We start from the raw sequence: 17,479 nt of genomic DNA, 5'->3' as shown, positions 1-17,479 counted from the left end.
TAATCCAAGTGAACAGCCTCAGGCAGAGTGGAAACAGTGTGGCCTTCTTGATCTCAGATGAGCAGTTTTCCTCTCTGGCTGCAGGAAGCTGCTGTCGACATCACCTGTCCTCATGGTTAGAGTGTCATCCTGTACACCAAAAGGTTGTGAGTTCGATTCCCAGTCAGGACACACACCTAGGTTTAAGGTTTAATCCTCAGTTGTGGCACGTATGCAAGGCAATCAGTCAATGTTTCTCTCTCCCTTTCTCTTCAAAACAAACAAAATAACATAAATAAAACAGATCTTCAAGTGAGGATTTTAAAAAGGAGCAAAACATGTAGAAATCTACATTTATAAATGACTATTGAAACAGTATCGGTATATTATTTTGATGGGATAACTGAGGTATTTGTTTTTCTTTCTAGATGATTTCCCCCCCATGTTCTGGACCAGTTGTTGTAAACCAGAGTTTTGGGCCCTGACCAGTTTGTCTCAGTGGATAGAGTGTTGGCCTGTAGACTCAAGGGTCCCAGGTTCGATTCCGAACAAGGGCATGTATGTACCTTGGTTACAGGCACATCCTCAGTAGGGAGTGTGCATAGGCAGCTGATCGATGTTTCTCTCTCATCAAAGTTTCTAACTCTATCCTTCTCCCTTCTTCTCTGTAAAAAAATCAATAAAATATATATTTTTAAAACACCTGAGTTTTGGATTTTAAAAAAATGTAATCACTTTACTACATTATAAGTCCATTGCAATTTAGATGTAAACAATTTTAGATAAATCCAAAGCCAACTAGTGAAGATCTCTACAACTAGGTAAGAACTGAACAGAAAGTCAGTCAGGGGGGCAGGGTGCCTAGAACTTAATTAATAAAAACATCTTGGTACTTTGCATCATCTTCTGAAAATCTTACTCTTTGTCTCCCTGATAGATAAGTACTAAGGGTACAAACACACTAAATATATTTTTTAATGGCATTTTATATATTTTTATATATTTTTTATTGATTTCAGAGAGGAAGGGAGAGGGAGACAGAGACAGAAACATCAATGATGAGAGAGAATAATTGATTGGCTGCCTCCTGCATGCCCCCTACTGGAGATCGAGCCGACAACCCGGGGCATGTGCCCTTGACCAGAATTGGCCTGGAACCCTTTGGTCCACTGGCCAAACCCTCTATCCACTCTGCCAAACCAGATAAAGCCTAAATATCTTAATAAGATTCCCACCCTCTTTTTCTCAGAAATACATACAGATTCACTACCCCTCTTATACACACACGCGTGCGCGCGCGCGCGCGCGCACACACACACACACACACACACACACACACACACACACAGCTCCACACACCATCATGTGGGTGTCAAAATATAACTTTCCTCTCACCTTCTGAGTACTTAGGGCTGTGCTAATAATCAATTCAACATAAGACAGATTAACAAGAGAAAATGGCCACTATTCATTGCACATGTGCACGGGGTGCCATAAAAATATGAGACCAGGAGCCTCATTGGACAGGTAAGGTTTATATGTCATTTTGGACAATAAAAAAGGAGGTAGGGCTTAGGGGTTTTAAATGGAAACAAGTAATTTATAAGGTAGACATGTGGTTAACAAATTCTTTCTGGGTCACGCAGAAGCAACGGGACACAGCAGAATCTAACAAACAAGTTTTGCTTCATTTCCCTATATCTTGTCACATTTCATTTATATGATGAGGCTCCCTTCATTTAAGCAGATTTTTTTAACCTGAATTCCTCTAGGCAGGTAAGGGGAAAGGCAACGGTTCCTTCTGAGTCTTTTTTTCTTAATAACTAGCTTAAAATCAAAACCCCAAACTTTGGTCGCTCCCTCTCAATCACTTCAAAGGGAATTTTCATTTTAAACAAGGACTCTTCAGAATTTATAACTCAAGTGATCAAATTTGAATTTTTTTAAAATATGTTCCTTTAATTGATTTTTAGAGAGAGAGAGGAAGGGAGAGGGATAAAGAGATAGAAACATGGAGGAGGAATATCAGGAATCAGCTGCCTCCTTCATGCCCCCACTGGGGATGGACCCAAAACCTGGGCCTGTGCCCTCTTGGTTCCCGGGTCGACACTCGACCATTGAGCCGCACCAGCCCGTCACATTTAAAATTTTAAATAAGGTAAAACTTGAATAATTCTTTGGGATCACTTCTCCCCTTATCAATATAGATGCTATCTTGCCCTCCTTACCTAATTCCTCTATTGATGTTGTCTGAAGAAAACAACATTGTATTCCACTTTTTCTGTGTTTTTACATACCATCCTTTTTGTTTTGCCCAGAGAAGAACTTAATAGAGATTACAGGTTCCCAAAATTAGTTGTGTTTGCTTTTCAAAAGACACATTTTGCTTTCAACAGTCTTGTCTGTGGGCTCATGGGATGTGATGCTCTGTTGGAAACCAGAGTTAGGTAGGTGGAAACATCACAACAATTATTCCTAATTGCCAGGGCAACCTTGCATTTTTAGCACAAGGGGAAACTGGTGTAGTTGACAGAGTGTATATCTGCTAAACAGGAGAAATGCAATTAGCAGTTGGTTACGACATGCGAAAGAGAGATTTTACTTTATAACAACTGGGGGGGAAAGACTTGGGAATTATTTAAATGAGGCACGATGCATGAACCAGCACAGACACTGCACTGCTCAAGGTCTATCCTAATCATCAACCGCACTTCTTTTCCAAAGCATATTTGAAAAACAAGTGAGCTTTGTCTTCATAAGCTCATTATATATAAATACACTCATTAATTAGGAGTAGAAAAGCAGGAGCTTTGTAGTTAGGCAACTCCAGTGTGAGCCTGGCTCTGCCATTTGTAAGCTGTATGCCTTTTTGCATGTTGCCAAACCTTCATTAGCCTGCTTCCTCTAAATCTGAATAATAATAAAACATCTTCAGAGAGTTGTTATAACGGTTAAAGGAGATGATTATTATTTTTGAAACCATTGTGTTATTTAATTATGTCATTCACATTTCAGTCTAGGTTTTTATTAGCTCTAGGATATTAAACTATGAATTTAAACTTGTCATGTGTAAAATGCATTTATTAATGTATAGCTTTCAGAGATAACATGGACAACCCGCTGAGTATATAAACACGTGAACATCATATGTCATGAAGTCTCTAATTCCTGCTTGGCTGATATTAATTGCTCAAGAGATAGCTATTCCTCTTTTCTCCTTCTTTCTTCCTTCCTTCCTTTCTCTCTTTCTTCATTCCTCTTTATTTCTTCTTTCTCATTTTCACTGCTGAGGTACAGTTAAAAAGTTGGGAAAGATGCTACCTTGATTGCATCAACACAGAATTCCCCAGTTAGCAATTGCCTCCCATCCCCCTCTGAAAGCTCTGTCTCCAATTACAGAGCCTGATAGAGTTGCAATAAATAACTCACCAAGTTCAAATCTGAATCCTTCAGAAGTGAAAGATGGGCGATTTTACATGTGAGGCCACAGCTCGTCTCTTTTTCCAATCAGAAATCTAATAAAAAGTGTACCAATGGACTCCCCTTATCGGTTCCCCTTTTAACTTTCAATGAAAAGTGTCACTTTGGCTCATTAAAGACAAGAACAATAGTCAGAAGATGAATTTGATCAAACTCCCGAAGGTCTTGCCAGCAGCCTCAGAGGAAAGCAGGTCCCATTAGGCAGGAAGATGAGTATGCAGGCAGGGGACTCTGGGCACGGGGCTGGGAGAGAAGGCTGTCTTTCTTTAGGCCTCAGGGGAGAAAAAAAGGCAGGGAGTGAATAATGATTCCTATGTTTTCCATAGCAGTATCTGTAGGGTTGAATTATCAATACTTCAGAATTCATCTCCAACTCAGCATCACCATTGTGTCTGAAATTTTCCTGCATCCAATTCCTCCATCTCAGAGTTCAGGCCCATGCCTGCCTATATGATCTCATGGACTCACAGTGTATTTCCAGTGAGACATCTTAAGTTTAATCAAGCTTTGTGTGTTTATCTTTTTGTTGTTCCTCCAAGAAAATCTACCACAATGCTAGTCACAGGGCTGTTATTAACAAATCCTTGTTTACTGATAATATGATCTACAGTTCCATGTACAGTTCCATGACAAAATAAATGTTCATCCTATGGTAAAGTTTTATAAAAGTTTAATTGAGCCAAAATTTTGATGACATGGCCAGAAGAAAATCTCAATGGACTGAGAAAATGCTCCTGAGAATGGCAATTTTGCATTCCTATGCATGCACTTAGAAGCAAGAGAGTAGTATAAGGAAAGGACATGGAATCTATTGGTGCTTGATTAAGGAGTTGGGAGAAAGCAAAGTGGGTACAACTCTAGGATTAGATAAGCAAAATTAAGAAACCCATAATTTTTTTTTACATTGGTGGTTACAATATAGTTAACATTTGTAGTACATAGAGATATATGTGGGGAGCAAGATAGCTATGAGGGGTTCTGTGGTCTCATGCTCTAACTGTCTAGTGCTCTGGTCCCTTAGGTTGTGATTTCAAGGGGTCTAGTAAAGAAATGACTCTAACATTTCAAATGTTTATGATCCCAGATGCATAAGAACAATGCACACAGCTCATTTAAGGTTGTTGTTACACATATTCTGCACCTTTCCCCTGCGTTCAGTTTCTGCCCTGCACTTAGTACTTTTCCTTTGTGTCCTGCTTGGGGCTCCTGTCCTTTCTGCACATTTCTTATTATTCTGATTTCAGGAGTCCCAGGAAACAAGTAAGCGGCTGAGAAAAGCAACTCTAGACCCAGCTTCCTGCAACCACTTCTACTTCCATCTGACCCACACAAGAGACATATAAATATCCCGCCCTCCCTGCTCTTGCTTGCTCACACCAACACACTGGTCTCAGCCCACTGTGAGAGAAGGCAATAAAATTTCTTAAACTCTCCCCATGTCTCTTGGTTTGGCTCCTCTCAGTGCAGACCTAACAGTTAAGAATTGACTTTTGCTAAGAAAGCTATAGGTAGGAATTTATGGTCAGACCTTCCTGTGTTGGGCCTGCCATGTGGTCCCCTTGAGCTTGCCTGGAGTATTACACAGTCTCCTTTTCATTTACAGTGCTAGAGAGCTATACTTGAGAATTCTTAAAGCCTCAAGAAAAACTTATTCAGATATACTTTAAATATGGGCATGACTTAAAATTTAAAAAAGCTTATGTATTAAATTAATTTTGGCTGCAATAAAACTGCATCCCAAACATCTTAAAATCACAGTGTTTTGCAAGTATATGTGCTTCTTCTGCAGATTATTTCTTGACAGAAATTCTGTAAGAACTTTCTAAGTAGTTGCCCTAATTCCCTATTTATCTCTCTGTAAAGGAGCCGAAGTGGTCTTTGCTAAAATGTAAATCTGATCATGCACCCCAAGGGCTTCTGTTCAAATTTTAAGTAACATTCAAACTTTACTTTGGCCTCTCCTGCCTCACACGATCCCATGCTGCCTACTTCTTTGACCCACAGCCACTCTCTTCTTTACCCTTCAGGAGCCAATGTATAGCTTTCTTCCACCTCAGAAACCCAAGCTGTTTCTGCCTCAGGGCCTTTATACTGAGTCACTGCAGTACTAAGTATTAGGTCTAGTAATAATTAATGTCGTTTTCTAATACTTTTTAAAATCGAATTTATTTAAACAATACAACAAAATTTAATCAACAATATAGTTGCCGTTGTTTTCTACTACTTGTGCCCAACGCTCAAGAAGCATTTTAATCCCTCTGTTGTAAAATTCTTGTGATTTTGATGCAAAAAATTCGGTCAATGCATTTTTGAGGCATTCTTCATTATTAAATTTTTTTCCAAGAAGAAAGTTTTGCAAAAAACGAAACAAATGGTAATTGGAAGGGGCAATATCAGGAGAATATGCAGGTTGAGGGAGAACTTCCCATTCCAACTGGCACAGTTTTTCAGCAATGATTCTTGCAGTATGCGGTCGTGCGTTATCGTGGTGAAGAATTAAGCCCTTCCGATTAATCAGCGCAGGTTCTTTTTCTCTTAAAGCTTGGGCTAACCTTTCCAATTGGGCACTATACACTGCACTTGTAATGGTTGGTTAGATGGTAAAAGTTCATAATGAAGAATTCCTTTAAAATTCCACCAAACACACAACATCACTTTTTTCGCATGCAAGTCAGGTTTTGGTGTGGGTGTGGAGCCTCATTTTTGTCCAACCATTGAGGCCGCCTTTTCAAATTAACATACAGCACCCATTCTTCATCTCCGGTAACAATTTGCTCTAAAAACGGCAAACGGTTTTGACGAGAGAGGAGCGAACTGCAAATTGTGACTCTTTGATTACGGTTGTTGTCGGTCAACTCATGAGGAACCCATTTTCCAAACTTTTGGACTTTGCCAAGTGCACGCAATTGATTGGAAATTGTTTTTTGTGAACAATTTAAAGTTGTCACAAGCTCTAGTTGGGTAATTTGAGGATTTTGCACCAAAAGAGCTTGAAGAGCTTCTTGATCAAAATTGGACACACGGCCTCGACCACTCTTGTCATCTAACAAAAAATTTCCCTCGTGAAATTTCTCAAACCAACGCTGGCATTTTCTGGCGCTAACTGCATCTTGACCAAGAGCACTACAGATGTTTTTTGCAGCCTCACTTGCTTTTCTTCCTAATTGGAACTCGTAAAGCATGCAGTGCTGAATATGCTCTTCATCCGCCATCTTCTTAACCCTAGTTTTGCAACAAAAACCAAACCATACACAAACTTTTTCAAGCAAAACTTGTTAATTGCACTTCATACGTTCTGTAGATACCACGTGTTTGAAGGTTATGTCAATACAAGTCAACGCCAAGCAAGATTTTAAACGAATGTTAATTATTATTAGACCCACTATCTAAACAACAGTTGAATGTTATTCTTAGCTATAACACTATTTATTGCTATGTATGTTTATCTTTTGTTTTAGGTCCATTGAAGTTTTAGGGGAGGAGGGATCTTGTCTGCCATGATACGTTCTACCTTCTTGTTTTAATTATTGAGAATACCACTGTGCTCAACATGTGAATGAATCTATAAATTAACACACCAAATGAGATATAGTCACAGTGTCTCATTAAATCCCTCTGAAGAAAAAAATCTATCATTATGCATATTACGAATTTGAGTCCTAATATGAGCACACAAGTAAGCACAAAAAATAAGCAAAAAGATTTTAAATGTTTTAAAATGTCCAACAATAATCCTATTCTCTCTAGGCATGTTTAGTTATCCGAAATGCAAAATGGTTAAAATACCAACACACATGTATGAGTGTGTGTGTGTGTGTGTGTGTGTGTGTGTGTGTGTGGTGTATCTTAAGAGAGAGTAAGAACTTTTTGTTTTGTGAGATAGAATAAAAATAATATTTTTGTACATTTTGAGTGGCTTTAAAGACTTATGAAAAAATATTGTTTATATGTGACTTAAAGCTTTGAATACAGTTTACAACCAACCTCTTAAATCGTGCCTTCACTTTCACTGTGTGCATAACTATATATACTTTTTTATTATATAGTGTTTATCACTGTGAGAGAAAAATGGTTGGTTTATTATGATAACCAACCAAAATGCAGTCATTTACACATTTTTAATGTGCTCAGCACTGGGGGATGTACTTTTACTCGTTCGGCACAAAAATATCCTTAAATGGCCACTGAATGTCAAGCAGTGTGGAAAATTCTAAAAAATAATTTTTAAAAAATGTGTTCTTTAGCCACAGTGAGGTTATAGTATAATACAGAAGGGAAGCATGACCTTTATAAGCAAACTAGCAGACTGAGTTAGACAAGATGCAATTAAGATTTGAATTGTGGATAATGAAAGCAGAAATACAGAAAGACAAATACGGAATTTAGAGGAAAAGATATTATTAAAGCAGAAAAAATAGTGGAATGATTGACAAAAATGGAAAGAAAATTAATTTAATTTGGCCAGGTAAATCATGTTGGGGAGACTCCAAATTAGAAACCAGGCATGTGTATGTGTGCATATGTCTGTATATGTGTGCATGTAACTTTTGTAACTATGAACATGTTAGGCATAATATGCCTAATGCACATAACAGCAAGTAGGCAATAGGAAATCCATATAGTTGCCCACCTTTTCCTAGTTCTCTATTTAATTGCTTATCCCATGTTGATTCATACTGTAGATCTCACCTGACATGTACAAGTTATTTCCTAAAAATAAAGGGATATAGGCTTAATTATATGGAGATAGGTTTTTGATGTGAGAAGAGGAACTTACTTCTTTTCCCAGCTCATAGTTGTAACATCTCACACCAATCTTGGAGTGCTGCTTTTCATAGGCAAAAGATTACTATTAGTTTCTTTTTTTCACCTCTCATATCGATTGCCATTCAATTCACAGAAAGGAGGAAATCAGACCTTATTCAGGAAATGGAAGCTACTTTTGTTCATTTCACATAATAGCCAATTTAAGTTAGAAATCATATCCATTTTCTATTTTGGATACCTGTTTCACAAGCTCAGCACATTCCAAGATGCCTATCTTATGAAGCCAGCAAGGATATTCAGAGAAATTGTCCATCACATACTTCATATCCTAAGATTACCAAGCTCATCATAAAGACAATACTGGATTGATTCCAATTATCAAACAAACTATAGTAGTGTAAGAGATCAGTAAATAAAAGATAACCTATCCTTGAATTCAAATTACTGAACTATTGATGCAAGAAAACTTGAGATATTAAAATATGTATACAGAGTTAGATATATAGAAGAAACTAAAAAGGTTAACAAATAACCATGAGAATAAAAGAAATAGATCTAAATAAATATTTTCACTTTATAATCTGTGAATCTATATATTTGTTCTAGTAATGATACTGTTGTTCAAAAGTTTATTGGAGCCCAGACAGTGTGACTTAGTGGTTGAGTACTGACCTATGAACCAAGAGTTCACAGTTCAATTCCCAGTCAGGGCACATGCCTGAGTTGCAGGCTCAGTCCCCAGTGGGCGGCATGCAGGAAGCAGCCAACCAATGTTTCTCTCTCTCCTTCCTCTCTCTAAAAATTAATAAATATATATTTTAAAAGTTTACTTTAGCTTTTATAAAACTATATTTACAGTAGTTAAAAACAAACAAACACATAAGTCCTATTTTTAGTCCATAAATAACTATTGGTTGTAGAAATTACTTGAGGGAATCAATTATGTCATATTCCCAACATTTTTTTTTTCCATTTGTTCTCCTATTCTTCCCAAAAAGAAATGAAGAGGAAAAAGAAAAAAGTGACAGACTCTAAAGATAAGCTCTAAATGAAAATTCTGGAAGAGATTTACATATCATAATGCTAGTCTGTAAATTGTACATGTTAGTTTTGATGGAAAACTTATCTTTTGAATACATAAATTATGCTTTATCTGTGGAAAACTAAGTCTTATATTTAATCATATATATATATATATATATATATATATATATATATTTAAAATATATTTTATTGATTTTTGTACAGAGAGGAAGGGAGAGAGATAAGAGAGTTAGAAACATCAATGAGAGAGAGTCATCCATCAGCTGCCTCTTGCACACCCCCTACTGGGGATATGCCCGCAACCAAGGTACATGCCCTTGACCGGAATCGAACCCGGGGCCCTTCAGTCCCCAAGCCGACGCTCTATCCATTGAGCCAAACTGGTCCAGGCTAATCATATATTTTAATATAACCACATATTTTACTTAATGGGATTCTTACAATGTAGGCAATTATGGGAATTCATAATTTTTCTATGGTTTTTTTCCCCTAAAATTTCTATAAAGTGATTAAAAAATGGGAAAAAATTATGTTGACAAGGTAACTGAGGGGGAAAAACAGATTGTTAGATTACTTTTTAGGAGTAAACATCTTTAGAAAAACAGTTTCAATTATAAAAGTTCAAATACATTAGAAAGTAATATTGAACTTAAAAAAAAAAGTCTATAAGTAAACCAGAATTATAAAAATTCTAAGTAATAATTTCTTCCTGTTTATTTGCTGTGTTGTCCCTTTTATTGACTTGAAAACATAAAACTCCACATGACAAAAATTGTTGACTTTCTACCCAAAAGTAATATCCTCTTCACTGATAAAAGGAACTTGAACCCTACTGGTTTGGCTCAGTGGATAGAGTGTTGGCCTGTGAACCCAAGGATTCTGGGTTTGATTTTGATTAAGGTCATGTACCTTGGTTGCAGGCTCCTTCCTAGCCTAAGCCCCGGTCAATATTAATGGCAAAACATAAGGTCTCTCCTTAAATATAACTGAAGAAATAAAAGTTAGGGGTTGATTTAACAACTATAAGACAAAAAAAAAATACAAATATGGCTTTGAGACTGATTACATATGAAGGAAGTTAAATAGAGGGAATCGATTAAGGTATGGTGATGTTACTCTTTGATTAGATAACACAGGAATAGTCTTTGGAGCAGAAAATATGACTAGTGTTTGGGGGGGGGGGACTTAACCAATCAATTGCAAGAAACTTTACTCACTTTAATATTTTCTTAGTCATTAGAGATTTAAAATGTGCCAAATTAGCATTTATACCCTCAATAGAGAAAAATGACTAGGGATATGTGGAGTGAGGTCATGGAAACATATATAACTTAGAGTTTACTGGTTTGTGCCCAAGCTCTGGTTTTTTATGCATCATCTATAAGATTTTTCTCATAAAATGTACCATAAGATGGGATAATAGCAGTGAGCCAAGGCCTCTTCCTATACTGAATCTATAAAAGAAAATAAAACAGAATTAGACATGGTCCAAAGAGCAAACATTTAATGAGGATATAAGACAGTCATATATGAAAAGATAATACACAATTCACAGCAAATACCAAAGGAATGATTATCCATAGAATGTGCTGGATAATTTGCTGAGCTAGGTAGCTGGTTAGTTATCCAAGCTAGGGAGTTTTCAGCAAGGAAAACTAAAAGCATATTGTAGTCTACCCACAGCCAATTATGAATTATAACAATATGTCCCTTTATATTAGATTAAAACTTTTAAAAGCTAAAATTTATTGTGTTCACTAATGTTAGCCTCATATGAACTTTTTTATTTAATCTCATGATAATTTTTAAAAGTTGGAATGATTTTTGGTATGTGATGTTTAAAGTGGCTTAGTAACTGAGCTGGTATCACAGAAAGGCCTCATGTTTAGTTAGACCTTTCTACAGTATGGTTTAGTTAGACCGTACTCCAACTGCATGTTCTGGCCACAACATTGTTCTTTGTTTGCTATTCTCAACTTGGTGTCATTTGCATATATGACACACATATAATCACATTTCATTAATTGACTTATGAGAATCTCTTGTGCCCCGAGTGTGTATTCTGACTCCATCTTATACTATTTATGTTAACATGAATAGGCCATTTATCTTTTGTGTGTGTCTGTTTCCTTATCTGTAAAACAGAGATGAAATATCTTTCAATATTGCTTTGGTTTGTAAACTAACTACTGGATAGAAGACAATTTTAAAGAGATAGATGATAGATAGATAGATAGATAGATAGATAGATAGATAATAGATAGCATCATTTATTTTAAAGGTTTTTGACACATGAAAGTTCATGAGGTAATTCATAAACACAATATTGAACATCCAAAAATAAAGTATTTGGAAACTTATTTGGTAATGGTAGACTATCATAAAGCAAAACATTAGAGTTAGACAAAGAGCATTTTAAAGACAAATTTCAATGGCTAAAGAGAAAAAAATCTCACCATCTCCAACTCTTCTGCCCTCAGTTTCCATTTTTAGGTGCTCAATGTTCCACTGTATCTAGCACCCCCCTCCAAAAACAATGTTTAAGTATTCTACTTTTATTACTGCACTGAATACTAGACCAACTCTGCCTCAGTTTCCTGAATTAAAATGATTGTGACAAGTATCCACAACTTGAATAAATGTTTGAGTAGTCTAATACAGTGATCGGCAAACTCATTAGTCAACAAAGCCAAGTATCAACAGTACAACAATTGAAATTTCTTTTGAGAGCCAATTTTTTTTTAAACTTAAACTTCTTCTAAGGCCACTTCTTCAAAATAGACTCACCCAGGCCATGGTATTTTCTGGAAGAGCCACACTCAAGGGGCCAAAGAGCCACATTTGGCTTGAGAGCAGCAGTTTGCCAACCATGGGCCAAAGGCAATGATGGCAAGGATTCCTCAATTTTAAAGCAATATCTAGAAATAGTCATCAGAGAGGACAAAGGAAAGCAAAACAAAACTGAAAACCACAGTCAGTGTTAAAATTGTACTAAAAAAAAATGTTTAAAGTCTGTACATTGAGAATAACCACACTAACCTCATAAATCAGGTACATTTGCTCTTACATTAGTGGATCTGTAAGTAAATTCAGTAAAACACAATTGCAATATTGGAAAACTGCAAAGGTATCAATTTAGATGATCTATAACACACAGCGAAGGGAAACTACAAAGTACAAGTTTTTGTCATGTTAATTAGCATAACTCCCTATTTCTTGCAGTCAATAAAGATTCAAATCAATTTCCGAAATTTGTGCAGAACGTGAGAATAATCAATAGCCACACTCCAGTTGTAAGTTAGGGGAATTTAAAATTAAAGTTTCTGACAAGGTGATAGGAGTCTTACTAAATCTATACAGCTTTCATCACAAATAAGTGCTACCTTCACTAATAACAGCAAGTTCGTGAATCAGCAGCTAGGTTTAAAATGTCTGTTGTCTTTTTAAAATATATATGTTGCTATTGATTTCATAGAAGAAGGAAGAGGACGAGAGACAGAAACATCAATGATGAGAGAGAATCATTGATCGCTCCCTCCTGCACGCCCCACACTGGGGTTAGAGCCCATAGGCATGTCCCCTGTCTGGGAACCATGACCTTCTGGTTCACAGCTCAATGCTCAACCAGTGAGCCATGTCAGTTGGGCATAAAATGTCTGTTATCAACACAACTTGGAAATATTCACTCAAAAGCCCAAACAACTTCCTAAGTTATTTTATTAATGCATCAATAAATAGGCTTTAAGTACCTACCATCAGTTCAAAATTGTGCTGCTGTTAGTTCCTATATTCTCAGAGCCAAAGAGATCTATGTGTTTGCCAGTTATCTCACTGCCCTCATCATTAGAATCTACTCCTCTGGTTGTAAACCTGTTTGTGAACAATGAGTGTTCTTAAGGCATCTGTTTTGTCCTCGCTAAAGTTTTCCCATATAACCCACATTTACCTACTCCATTACAGTGTTTATATATGGCTGTCACTGCCTCCAATGCAGTGAGCTAAACTCTACTTCCTAAATAGAATCTTCCTCTCAGTCAATGCTCAAGATCATGCCCAGATTACATCAACTGTCTCAACCCAGGAAGGGAAGATCTCACCTTTCTTCTCCTCAGGCTTGGTAGGATAAGAAAGTATCCTAAATCACAAGCCCAGAAAGTGATCGATCATTATTCTCACATTGAAGATAATAGCCTGACACAGTTACTGGGATCTTGGCTGAAGAAGACTGCTATGATTCATCACTAGGCTAGCCACACTGCAAAGCTCATGTTAATCCTTCTTTTCCATGAGTGTCTGCCAGCAGTAGAGTAATAGATAAGTGAAGTGGTGCCAGATTACAGAGAGCCCTGAAAAGAATGCAGGAGAATTTGCAATTTATCTGATAAATTGAGTAGGAAAAAATCCAAGTGAAAGTAGAATTTTAGTATAGTGACCATACACTGATTTGCTCACAAAAAAATCCGGTCTTTTCTTCTGTCTGGTGAAACCTTTAATAGTGTTACTTTTACTCACAGGAGATTCTGTATTTGGACAAACAAATTATTGCCACCCTGTGGTTTAAGAAGATCATCATGTGAGGAGGTTTAGATTCATGGACAAAGTATTCATTATTTAGGATGCCATTGAAATAGCCAGCCATTGGCCAAAGAGTAATGTTTTGTTCAATATATTTTACCTACCTCTCCTAATCAAGCATATGTACTGTTGGTGCATGTCACCTCAATAATCTCACTTCTGCCAAAGAGAGCTTTTGTTGTGTGTAAATAAAAATAGAATGTAGAATGACTTCTTAGTTCTGACTTGCCTGGAAGTTAATATTCTTTAACTCTTATTATACTCTCTCAAAATATCATTGATTTTCCCCATAACTTTCCCTTTTTATTATTGAAACTTAATGTTTAGTTATGGTACATGTATTTTGATTTCTACATGTAATTTTCTTTCCTTAGCTTATATAATAAGAAATAGGCTGGAAGCCGGGGTCCAGGCTGCAGCAGCAGGCAGAGGTCACCATGGAACAGGGTGAGAGCATGGAGAGAGAGGTGGACAAGGTCCTACAAAAGTTCCTTACCTACGGACAGCACTGCGAGCAGAGCCTGGAGGAGCTGATGCATTACGTAGGGCAGCTTCAGGCTGAGCTGGCCAGTGCAGCTCTCCAGGGGATCCCTCTCTCAGCCACCCTCTCTTTGGTGATGTCCCAGTGTTGCCAGAAGATCAAAGACACCATGCAGAAACTGGCTTCTGGCCACAAGGACATTCACAGCAGTGTCTCCCGAGTGGCCAAAGCCATTGACAGGGACTTGGACTCTGAGGTGTGTGGTGTAGTCTCTGATGTGGTATGGGACTCCCAGTAGAAGCAGCAGCAGATCCTGCAGATACCCATTGTGGAGCACCTCTACCAGCAGGGCATGCTCAACGTGGCTGAGGAGCTGTGCCAGGAATCGACACTGAACTTGGACTTGGATTTCAAGCAGCCTTTTCTGGAGTTGAATCAAATACAGGAAGCTCTGCACAAACATGACCTGGGACCGGCGTTGGAATGGGCCATCTCCCACGTCTGCTTGAGCTTAACAGCTCACTGGAGTTCAAGCTGCACTGATTGTACTTTATTCACGTCCGGGCTGGTGACTCTGACAAGCAGCTGGAGGCCCTCAGCTATGCCAGGCACTTCCAGCCCTTTGCTCAGCTGCACCAGCAGGAGATCCAGCTGATGATGGGAAGCCTGGTTTATCTGTGTCTGGGCTTGGAGAAGTCGCCTTACTGTCACCTCCTGGACACAAGCCACTGGGCTGAGATCTGAGAGACTTTTACCCCAGATGCTTTTTCCCTCTGGGGCTTTCTGTGGAGTCGGTCCTCAGTGTCAGCTTGGTCTCTGGCTGTGAGGCACTGCCTGTGCTGATGAACATCAAAGCTGTGTGTGAGCAGAGGCAGTGCACAGGGATCTGGAGTCACAAGGACAAGTTACCGATTGAGATTGAATTAGGCACGAAGTGCTGATACCATTCAGTGTTCACCTGCCCATCCTTCACCAGCAAACGTCAGATTCCAACCATCCCATCAGGCTCATTTGTGGTCATGTTATCTCTAGAGATGCTCTCAACAAGCTCATTAACAGAGGAAAGTGAAGTGTCTACTGTCCCACGGGAAACGCATCAAATTCTGACTCCTGCCGGAAGGAACTTTATTTAAAGAGGCTTTTCACCCATGAGACTTGCTGTCACACTGGAGTGGTTGGCTTCAGTGGACTGTGGTTCATTTCAGAATTGCCTGAGTGCCACAGCAGGGGGGTAAGGAGGGAGATGAGCCAACCTGCACTTTTCAGCTGGCTCCTTGACTGTATGGGCAAAGAGATGCTGGCCTCTGTATTCCTGATGTCTCCATTTATGTTTGCCACTGACTTAGTAGCAATGGACAGAAGAGCAGAGGACTTGGGTGGCAGCAGCAACTGTCTTTCATCCATGCTTTCAGTCAGGTCTTACTACCATACCAACACCATGTCCACTGCTCCCACTGCACAGCCTTACAACTGTCTGTGTCCATCATCCACCAGTAAATACTCTGGGAGAGAACTGAATGCCATTTTATAACTTTGAACAAATATATTCACAGGCCTTCTCAAAAAAAAAAAAAAAAAAAAGAAAGAAAAAGTTCTGTACATGTTTTCCTATAAAGTTTTAAGTTTCATATAATGTCATTAATTTTTTAAAAAGTTGTTAGGAAAGCTGGGGGTGTGTTCTGGTATATCCAACCCTCACATTAAAATTCAGGTTTAAATCTCAATGATTTAGAAATTCCTGTATCAGGTCTGAAGTCTGTGAAAGGTGCAATGTAAATCTCTTCTAGATATAAAGCTGAAGAGATTATATACTCTTCCTTACCCTTATACAATATCCCATCATTACACAGTACCTCCTAAAATCAGTAAGATAAAGGCACTCATGCAGATGTGTAGAGAATCTTTTATGAACTCTATTTGGCTGCTCTACCTCAATAACATAGAAACCTGTTAGGGAAGCGTAGACTCCTCCTTGAAGTAACAGACAATGGCACTAAGAAATAGACAAGGCATATTCATAGGATAACCCTCCTACAAAAATGGTTTAAATACAAAGATCAATACATACAGTTTGCCTTGATGAAAGAGCCTCAGGTATACCATGAGAAAAAAAGGAAATAAACTGACTACATATATAAACGGATATCAGTCTTTATTAGGCTTTTTTTTTTTTTTTAAAGGGAGAGTAAAACAGAAAACACTGACTTATGGAAATATTTATTAGTTGGAAAGCATCAATTCAAAATGCTAAGATGTAGCATAAATTATGATATGAATCAGAAGATAATTTAAGAATTGTACTTTGAGTTTCCATATAATCCAAATATTAATAGATTCTTTGAAGTAAAACATATATTTATAAATAACACATGGAAATAAATAAAACACTAAGCAAACTACATAAAATAATGACACTAAAGTCATTGGACATCAGGCAATGAAGAACCATGTTTTCTGAAATGGGGAAACATGAATTGAGCCTTATATTATGTGAAGAAAGTTTCAAGGAGGACTTCAGGATGGGAAACCTATGCAGAGGTCACACTCTCTCTTGGTTGAGGAGATGGAGCTTGGAGTCTGGGAAGCCAACGATGATGGAGCACACATGACAGAATAGCAGAAAAACAAAACAAACAAGAAAAAGAGAGCTGCACAAGGGAGGAATTCTAAATATCTACATTACTCTTGAAGCTTCCTGAACATATGGAATATAGATATAGCTCTTAATGTTCTTTCCTATTAATGCTACCAATGTTATCACTTATGGGCCACTTACTCTATATTGATTATTTTTATCATTATTATGAATTATCTTTTCCTGATTTGCTACTTTTCTGGTAATTTCTGATTTTATGTCATAAATGAAATTTACCTTGTTGGATGATGGATATTTTTATATTCCTGTAAATACATTTAAATTTTTTAACACAATAAAGTTAGGTGGAAACCATTTGACACTCTCAAGTCTTCTAGGTTTGCTGGATGAAATCAGAATTATCTTAATCTAGATTTTTTTTTTCTTCTGGTAAGGTAAGACCTTACTATCAACATGGTGATCTCTGATTTATAATAGTTTGAATCTGGGAATCTGGGTGGTGATTATAGCCGCTGGTTTGGGCATTGTCTGAATTCTGGGCACTGGTCCTGCTAATT

At 37.6% G+C, this 17,479-nt stretch overlaps 1 pseudogene; it reads left to right on the top strand.

Moving 5' to 3' along the window:
• The first annotated feature begins 14,247 nt into the window (after window positions 1-14,247).
• LOC118717823 lies at window positions 14,248-15,395 on the top strand (annotated as a pseudogene).
• The last annotated feature ends 2,084 nt before the right edge of the window (window positions 15,396-17,479 follow it).

The sequence above is a fragment of the Pipistrellus kuhlii genome, unplaced genomic scaffold, assembly GCF_014108245.1.
Source record: "Pipistrellus kuhlii isolate mPipKuh1 unplaced genomic scaffold, mPipKuh1.p scaffold_m20_p_13, whole genome shotgun sequence".
In the NCBI taxonomy this organism is placed as follows: domain Eukaryota; kingdom Metazoa; phylum Chordata; class Mammalia; order Chiroptera; family Vespertilionidae; genus Pipistrellus; species Pipistrellus kuhlii.
The sequence above is the reverse complement of the archived record's forward strand: the minus strand, read 5'-3'. Positions and strand labels throughout refer to the sequence as shown.